We start from the raw sequence: 10,520 nt of genomic DNA on the forward strand, positions 1-10,520 counted from the left end.
CTCTTGTGGATAACATGTCAACTCTTGTGGATAACATGTTAACTCTTGTGGCTATATATTAACTCTTGTTATAGTTAACATGTTAACTCTTGTGGATAACATGTCAACTCTTGTGGATAACATGTTAACTCTTGTGGCTATATGTTAACTCTTGTTATAGTTAACATGTTAACTCTTGTGGATAATATGTTAACTCTTGTGGCTAATTTGTTAACTCTTATGGCTAACATGTTAACTCTTATTGATAACATGTTAACTCATGTGGCAAACATGTTAACTATTGTGGATAACATGTTAATTCTTGTGACAAACATGAATATAGTTAACAGACAGTTTATGAATAGTTAACAGATAATTCATTATAGTTAATAGTTTATAAAATAATAGTTAACAAATAATAACTAATAGTTAACAAATTATAAATAACCGTTAACAAATAATATTTAATAGTTCATATAGTTAATATTTTAACCATAATATTTAGCATGTTAACTCTTGTGTTTAACATGTTAACTCTTGTGGATAACATGTTAAATATTATGGATAACATATTAACGGATAATGGATCAATTTACCAATTAAAGTTAACTGTTATTTCAGTTAACTTTAATTGGTATATTGATAATTATATTCAGTAAACTTTTAACTATAATCCATTATCCGTTAATTGTTATTTGTAATCTATTATCAATTAACTGTTATTTTGGGTCATATACACGTTAATATAGTTCTCATTTAACATGTTAACTATAATACCTAGCATGTTAACCTTAATTGGTAAATTGATAAATATAACTGTTAACTATAATCAATTATATGTTAACTGTTATTTATAATTTGTTAACTATTAATTGTTATTTGTTAACTATTATTTATAAACTGTTAACTATAATAAATTATTTGTTAACTTTTATTCATAAATTGTCTGTTATCTATAATTCATGTTTGTCACAAGAGTTAACATGTTATCCACAATAGTTAACATGTTTGCCACAAGAGTTAACATATAGTCACAAGAGTTAACATGTTATCCATAAGAGTTAACATGTTATCCACAAGAGTTAACATGTTAAACACAAGAGTTAACATGCTAACCACAACAGTTAACTGCACAGAGAACAACATCAAACTCCTTCTCAGTTCAACTGGAGCTTACATGACAACAAACAACAGCAGACACAAGAAATCACCATCACAAATTTGTACAACATTATATATACCACACCTTGAGTTTATTACTTCTTTCTTGATTTTGATATACATCCAAGCCCCAACATGTTGAGATTAGGGGATCCTCACATCTTGAACTGACCCATAAATACTATAGAAAATAACCAGAACCCAAATCAGTTTTAACCCCAAACAACAATTGTCAAACCATCAACAAGTTCAAAAAGAAAATTTCCTGTAACCTAAAATAATTGGAGACATCCTCTTCTCTGAAAGTATTATCATCAGGAAAAGTGTTATCAAACCAACAATGACCACAATGCATTCCCAAAATCCCACCATACAATTTGCAATATCAATAACAATCAAACTGCACAGAGAACAACATCAAACTCCTTCCTAGTTCAACTGAAGCTTACATGACAACAAACAACATCAAACTCACTCTGATCGATCCTTGATTGGCCCATGAACCTGCTCTCATATCCGGCGAGCATTAGCTCCGTCGTCGCAGCCGCCCTGAAATCAAAACGAGTCATCAAAATCCACGGAACCCACCGTCAAAAGCCTAAGAAAAGAACTCGGTCAGCCGCCGTTCACCTACCTCTGGTTCATGGGCGACAACAGGGACATCAGCAAGCTGCCCAAGGGGGTACAGATATCTAACGGCGGCGGCGGCGGCGCTGCGTCGAGCTTGTCCTCGTTGAGGTCGTGGAGGAACCTGCACCTGTTGCCGTTCTTGCAGAACCCCCTAGCGAGGTAGAGACAGGGGTGACGGAGGTAGCGGCGGTGTTGGAGGTTTCGAGTGAGGTTAGAGAGAGGGTGGAAGAGGAGATGGGTTTGTAGGAAGAGGAGTAGATCTAGAGAAGATCTGGAGAAGAAGAAGAGGGTAGTCTGGGAATTTTTTGTCTTGGAAATTGTAAATGGGGCTGATTCACATGGATTTTTTATTTTTGGGGAAAAAGCACATTAGAAAAAGTTCAAGGGGCTGGGACACATCAACAATTTAGTTTTGGGGCCTTGAAGCAATTTTTCCATAACTTAATGTTATAATATCAAACATTTCCTCTTTTCTTTGCCAAATTTTTAGTTTTTTTGTGATTTTGAACTTTTGAGGGTGTGTTTTGTAATTTTTAAACTTTGATAGTATTTTATAAAAACTTTTACTTATAAGTTGGGTGCTTGTAATTCATATTTCATGTATTGGTGGTAAGTTTTCAAATGTTAGAATATTTCTTGTAACTGAAAAAAAGTGAATGTACTTTTACAATTACTAATGTTTTGGATTGTTTTTAAAAATTTTAACTTTTCAATGATCTACTGATAATTTCTAAATTTGATGTGTACAGGTTATAAGTTTTAAAATTTTAAGATTTTTTTGTAATTTTTTACTTTTAGGAGAGTTTTTGTAATTTTTATAACTTTAAGGTTATTTTTTACAAATTTTAAAATTTTAGATTTCTTGTTTGTTTATAAGTTTAAAAAAGTCAAGGTGTTTTATGTAATTTTAAACTTTTAAGGATATTATATGCAATTTTTGAAACTTTTGGGGGGATATGATTAAAATTTAAAAAGATTAAGATTTAAATAAAATATCCAAAATAGTGAAGGGTAATATTGACCATGAAAAGTTTTTCTTGAACTTGTGTTTTTAAAAGGAGTATGATACGTAACTTATATTTGGTAGTAAAAAAAACACCCTAAATTTTTTTAAACTTGTGCTTATATACCCTTAATTTTTCTTGGCAGCACTTAAGTACGTTGATATTTTTACAACTAGCACTTAAATACCCTGAAGCGTTTACTACTAGCACTTAAAAACCCTAAAGTTTTCAAAACTTGCACATAAATTCTCCCATTTATGCAAACTTGAGGGTGCAAGTTTTAAAAATTTTAGGATATTTAAGTGCTAGTTCTAAAAACCTTTAGGGTATTTAAGTGCTAGATTTGAAAATTTTAGGGTATATAAGAGCTACTAAAAACAAGTGAGTGTATATAAGTGCAAGTTTAAAAACTTTAGTATATCCTCTTGCTACCAAATACAAGTGGGGACACATAAGTAAAAAGTAGAACAAACAATAGGGTATAACGAGCAAAATTGACCCACGCGTTTCCGCAGCATCTGTGTGAAAATAATTAAAAATATAGTTTAAGTATTTGGCCTAAAAATATATTGTACACCTAATACTTTGAATTAAATAGCAAGTTAAAGCAAGATATATCATCTTACAATGATACAAAACTGCTAACATATAATAGTTTAAAATTAATTAATTTAAGTATGTTAGTTCCAATGTGATCTAGAGAGTGTATAGGTCTAAAAGTAAATGAAGGCAAAACTTTTGGTTTAGAGATAAAATTTTTAAAAGTTAGTGAGTTTAAAAATAAATAAAGCAAAAAAAACACATCTGCAGTTTACTATGCCGTGATATTAACATGGAAAAAGCTAAAACATAATGGTTATGACATTTGGTTACATAGTACACTAAACCATGTAGAAAAAATAATTATGGATATGAGTGGGCTCAAAAAATAGAGGGGACATTTGGGCTTGGAGGCGAAAAACTACAAAATAAAAATTATGGATTAAATATTTACTTAAAAAGACAACCATAGTTGACCACATAAAACAAAAATATAATGATTCACAATGTATATCAAACTGTTGAAATACAAATTATATTTAAAATAATGTTGAATATTTTGTGTTTAAGAGTAGCTTTGGAAATAAATGAGTTTAAAAATAAATAGAATGCATTTGGATTTAGAATGAAAATGTACAAAGTTCTAACAAAGTATATAAACTCACAAAGGATGAGCTGGTGAAAATGTAAAGTGAGTTTAAGGTTTGTTCAAATGAGTATTTTTTATCTCAAGAGTGATCTTGGAGGTGAGTGACTTTAATAATAAATTAAGATAAGATTTTGGACGTATACACAAGAACTCCTTTTTTAAAGAGAGTAAGTTTAAAAGGCAATGTGCTAAAATTTTGATCTTATATAGAAAAAAAAATATCTTCGATGCCACCTCATTAGCATGGGGAAAAAATACAACACTATTAATGATTTGATTTATGAAATACATGGTGTATTAAAACAATAGGATTTCTATGAAAACCACCCATATAAAAGTGGGGTGGTTTACAACATTAATAGAATAACCATAAATCACAAACTAATCATTTTAACCACCCATGAGTGTTATAGATTACCTTCTTAGATAGGTTGTTCTGATAGAATCCCTACTCTACCTAACCACTTAGAATAAAATTTTACATGTTAAAAAGAAATATAACAACTTACATGTATAGAAAATTGTTAGAATACTTTTGATTTAGAAAAAAATATTTGCAAAGTGGGTGAATTTAAAAATAAAAGAGCATATAACCTTGAACTTATAGGAAAAAACTCATCTACCATTTGCGACATAGCAACAATATGGAAAAAAAAATCTAAAATAATGGTTAAGCATTTGGTCTAAAATAATGTACACCTAGATTCTTAGAAAAGAAATACACCATGTCAAAGTGGAATATAACAACTCAAACTATATGTACAAACCGTCACAAATTAAGTTAAAAAAATAGATTAGTGTAGTTTTTTTACTCTAAAAGAAATGTGTAGTTTCAAAATAAATGGATTTAATACTTTAGATTTATAATTAAAAAAATCCTTGCAATGGGTAGGTTTGAAAATAAATAACAATAAGATTTTATAGCTAAATAATCAATCTACAATTACAACTTATGATATAACTGTTAAATCTCATGTTTATGAGCCTACTATATAATCTAGTTTTGATGATTAACAAACAATTCCTAATATTGTTATAAAATATTTGTATTTACTTGTTAGGAATCCTGCACAAAGATCCAGTTGGAGTTTGGATGGAATTGAGCGTAAACGATGACATCCTTAGGAGGTTGGTGGACATAAGAATGAAGTTGTGCATTCAAGTCAACACATCATCAATCTTTATTCCCGCTACCAAGATCGAGCTTCAACGAGAGATTATTAGCTTGGGTATATTTTTAGTTTAGGAGTTTACTTTGTGTGTTTATGCTTAAAGCTCATATCATACACACACACACACACACACACACACACACACACACACACACATTATTTTAGTCTGTTACGTTATACGCTTCTTTGAGAAAATAACTCACTTTTGATTTAATAACTTTATGATAAAGTTTTACATCTTTTATAAAGTATATAAATCTATTAAAATGAATCTCAAAGTTTGTTTGAAAGAATTTAATCAAAAACCAAGTCTTTGACAATTTCGTATTATTGAATAGTTTACAAAATAAACGAGTTTTCACAAATGGGAAATGGAATTTGATAATCACATTTTATTACAATTTTATACCCTCATTATCTATTTTTTATGAATAAATATACCACTAATAATTATTTTTATCTTTTAATTGCAGGTTAATGAAGAATAAATCTCAAACTCTCATCTCTCAACAAAGGCCCCTTGATTTAACACCAAAGCCCAAAGCCAAAAGCAAAATAATGAAGCCCATGAAGCCAAATAATTTCTTTCAATATTTAATGAAGCATTGAAGCCCAAAATGTTAAGAAAATGTCCAAAAGTCCAAGCCCAAAAGCTCAAGAAAAATAAATATACCATCAAGGAACAAATAAAGAAGTTTTGTGAAAAAGGAAACAAATCATGCAATCTAGATATCTCGGTAATGTTTGGTATTTTGGCCATATCTCTCTCGTATCAACTCGGAATTGGCTGAATAAATATTCTCTGGAAAGCTAAGAACGAGATCTATAACTTTTGTATTTATGGCATCTCTGAAATCGGAACATATCATGGACAAATATTCGTACAAAGAAGCACGATCTGAATTTCTCTGCTGGAGAAGTAATTATGGGAAGGATTTGAAGGTTAATGAAGAATAAAGCTCAAGATCTCTTCTTTCAGCAAAAGCCTATTGAATTAATAAAGAAAACAAGCAAAGGCCCAAGAATTCAAGCCCAAAAGCTCAAAGGCTAAAAATGATTCCATAGGGCTTAAGTCTTCATCCAAGAGTTCTCATTCATTGTTGTTTACTATAAATAGGGGTAGAGAGTGAAGGGTTGAGGGTGTAAAAATTTTTATAACTCTTTTTGGAGAGGAGAGCTACTCTTAATTGAGAAGGTCTTCCAAAATTGTAACTTTTTGTTGCAATTAATAATAATAATTTTTTCACCACTTTAAATTTTTCTCTTCTTCTCTTTGTTGGATGATGAAGATGAAGATGAAGATGGAGAATTATTTGAAGGTTTGAATTTATTTTCTTTTTCTCTTTTATTGCTTATTAGTTTAGATTTATTTCTATGCTTGTAGTTAGATTTTATTTTCTTGTTAAATAGCCAAGAGGCTAGAACCCTCTTACCTTAGATTTATTTCATGCTTATAGAGTAGATTTATTTTCTTGTATTTAATTCTTATAATTTTATTTTGTAGTTTAGATTTTACAATTTATTTTGTAGTTAGATTTTAATTTCTTACACTATTCACCTTGAGGATAGAACTTTTTTGGGTTTAGTTTTTCTTTTTGTTTATTTTTATTTTGTTTGATTCGTCTTTAGGCTAGAACCCTCTAGGGAATCACTATTTTCTAAGAAGTGGGTTCAATTTTAGATTACCTATATCTATAATTGAATCCACCATCTTTAATTTCTTGTATTTTCTTTTATTCTAGAATTTTGTTCTTCATTCTTGATTTTTTTTTTTATATTATTCATTTTTCCTTCTCACCTTATTGATCATACTCATTCTTTTTCAAATCCACTCTCACTTACACTTTATACCTATTTGCACACCATTTTCACTCTCTCAATCTCTTCACAATCACATTCACTTATCACTCCTACTTGTCACGCACACAACATAAGAACCGATTTTATATTTTCTCCTACAAAACACCTTCCTCGTGGGATCGATATCTTTATACTATAACTTGACACGGTTGTGCACTTGCAACCTTTTTGGTACATGTTTATGCCACATCAAGTTTTTGGCGCCGTTGCTGGGGAAGGTGTTTAAGTAGGTTTTAATTATTTTGATTCTTTAACTTGTGTGTTTTTTGTGAAGGAAACACTTGGAGCTTGAAGATCGCGGATTGGAGAGCTAGGATTTGAAGATTTGCTTTCGGGTAAGTCCTCTTTCTAGTTTTTAATTCCACCATTTAGCTACTTCTTCATAATTAGAGACAATTAGGACTTAAAAAAAGGGATTTTATTTTTTTGTTAACCATAATAAAATTCATCCTCCACTTTGACATTTACTAACAAGATAATAAATTCAAACAAATCCCCCCTTCTCATTTGTTTGATTGTTAACCCTAATTAAAAAAAAGATTTTTCTTTTCCATCCTTTATAAGTTGCTTTTAATTCATAGGGTTGCATTTCATATAGTGTAGGAATTCACCAAGTGATTTGAGCATCTTGATTTGACACACACTTAAAAATATTTTTAAGGGCAAAACCCCATAATCAAGATAAGGTGAGGGATTTCATCATCCTTTCCTTAGCCCAAAAATCACTAATTCCTCACTACACTACCCACGCCTAATAAAACTCATTCGACGTTGGCCCTTAAGGATTCGAGCTCAATAAGGAACAAGAAATCCTTAAGTGAACCGATTTAAGTTTTCTCAGATTAGTTGGTGTCTAAGGCAAGGTTTAGGGGTTGCGTAAAGCACTCCGTAAGGAACGAGGTACTTAATTGATCTCTGATCACCCTCTAATACTATCCTTACCTGGCTAACTACCTGGGTAAAACTTTTATCTTTTCACTTAGGAGTTTTTGGTTAGGAGCTGGTCTAGTTGAGTTAGGCTAAACCCTAGAATTAGAGTTGATTAAAAAGTGATTGTTTTGATTTGTTTTAGTTAAGATTTTTCTTTATCCTTTTCTTCTCATAAAAAAAACTAATTTTTTTTCTTTTCTTAAAAAAAAGAAAAAGAAAAAGAAAAAGAAATATTCTGGTGTATGCAATAGTGGATTAGGGATAATACACATCGATTAATTCGCTTTGAACCAATCATAGAAATGGAGCATCCTAATCCACCCGTTCTTCATGATATGTGCTATCCCATTAGGAATGTAATCCCTTCGTGCATTAGGCTCCCCGAAACAAATGGAATAAATTTTGAGCTTAGACCGCAATACATAAACATGCTTCCCAAATTTCTTGGTAATGAAACAGAAGATGCATATATTTTTATTTCAGAATTTGAGGAAATATGTATTATGATTAAAATGAGAGAATTAACCGAAGATGCGATTAAGCTTAGATTTATTCCATTTGCTCTTAAGGATAAAGCTAAAAAATGGCTGTACAGTTTACCAACAAATTCCATCTCAACTTGGGATGAATTTGTCACCGTTTTTCTTAAGAAATTTTTTCCTATTCATAAAAAAAAAATGGCTGTACAGTTTACCAACAAATTCCATCTCAACTTGGGATGAATTTGTCACCGTTTTTCTTTAGAAAATTTTCCCTATTCATAAAATGGTAAAGCTTAGGAACAGCATTCAAAACTTTAAAATTATCCTGGGAATACCTTTTTGGAAGTATTTTGACCGATTTAAAGATCTTCTCATCTAATGTCCTCATCACGGTTTAGAAAAATGGCGATTGTGCCAAATAATTTATGAGGGATTAGATTATTCTGCAAAAACTTCCTTAGAATCAATGTGCCACGAGGATTTTATGAGGAAAAACGCTGATAAAGCTTGGGAGTTTTTGGAGAGTCTTTCTGAAAAAACAATGCAATGGGAACAGTGCGATGATAGAGTTTCATCAGTTCCCCAATCTAAGTCTTGTGGTCTTTCCTTGGAGTCAAACATTGCTTTTGAAGCGAAGATGGCGACGATTCTGCGAAGGTTAGAAGCTTTAGAAATTAAGGAACGAGCTCCAGCTCAAATCAATCATGTTTCTGCCTTATGATGTTATAATTGTCAGTCTCCTACCCACATTTCAGAGGAATGCCCTCTCCTAGGAAACAACAATTCATTAGAACAGATGAATCTTGCATTCCAGCACCCTAGAAATGATCTATTTTCTCTAACCTACAATCCAGGTTGGAGAAATCATCCCAACTTTGCATGGAATCTAGGAAATTCTCCCAAAACTCAAAACTTCACTCCCGTTTCGACCCAATATTTTCCTAGGGGAAACACAGTTCCGTTCAATTCTCATTCACAATTTCAACAACCCAATCTGCCATATCAAAATCAGTCTCCTCTTCAAGCTGTAATTCAGACTCATAACAATCCAGATCAGGATAAACGTCTCAACGTCTTAGAAAGGGGTTTGGAAACCATAATTAAGGCCTCCACTCAAACCACGAATATGTTGACTCAAACATCTAGCACGCTGAATTCCTTCATGCAATCAACCGGACAAATGCTTAACTCCAACACTCAAGCTATAACTAGATTAGAATCCCAACTTGGTCAACTAGCTAGTGCCATGAGTGAAAAAGAGAAAGGAAAATTTCCGAGTCAACCCGTGGTTAACCCTAATAACACAGGATGCAGTTCATCCTATGAAGCTCAAGTGAATGCAATCCATTCACTTCGGTCAGGTAGACATGTCGATAATCAAGTAAGAACTCCTCCAAGTCAAACTTTTGATCCAATACAAATTCCTTCTCCTTCTCCTTCTGATGAATCTATTCAACAATCACTCCCCTCAGATGACCAAGAACCTGAACCCGAACCTGAGCCTGCTTTTGATAGATTTAGACTAGTTGCTCCCTTTCCAGATAGACTCAGGTCTAGGAAACACTCTCCTCAGGAGGAGAAGATCTTAGAAACATTCAAGCAGGTTAAGGTCAACATTCCTCTCTTAGATGTAATTGAACAAATTCCATCTTATGCTAAATTTTTAAAAGAATTATGCATTAAGAAGAGGCGAATAAATGTTCCAAAGAAAGTCTTTTTAGCTGCCAATATCAGTGAAATTCTATCAAATCCCATATCTTTAAAACGTAAAGATCCAGGTTCCCCCATCATTTCATGTATCATTGGGAATACTCACATTGATAAGACGCTTTTAGACTTAGGGGCCAGTGTCAATTTGCTTCCATATTCAGTCTATCAGCAATTAGGTCTAGGTGTACTAAACCCAACCAAATGCACCTTACAGTTGGCTGATAGATCTGTCAAGGTCCCTATGGGTGAGTTAGAGGATGTTCTGATTAAGGTTGGAGATTTTATTTTTTCAGTAGATTTTGTAGTTTTGGAAACACAGCTTGTTTCCAATCCTAAAGGACAAACACCTGTCATCTTAGGACGACCTTTCTTAGCCACTTCTAATGCTCTCATCAACTGTAGA

The sequence above is a fragment of the Asparagus officinalis genome, chromosome 8, assembly GCF_001876935.1.
Source record: "Asparagus officinalis chromosome 8, Aspof.V1, whole genome shotgun sequence".
Lineage (NCBI taxonomy): Eukaryota > Viridiplantae > Streptophyta > Magnoliopsida > Asparagales > Asparagaceae > Asparagus > Asparagus officinalis.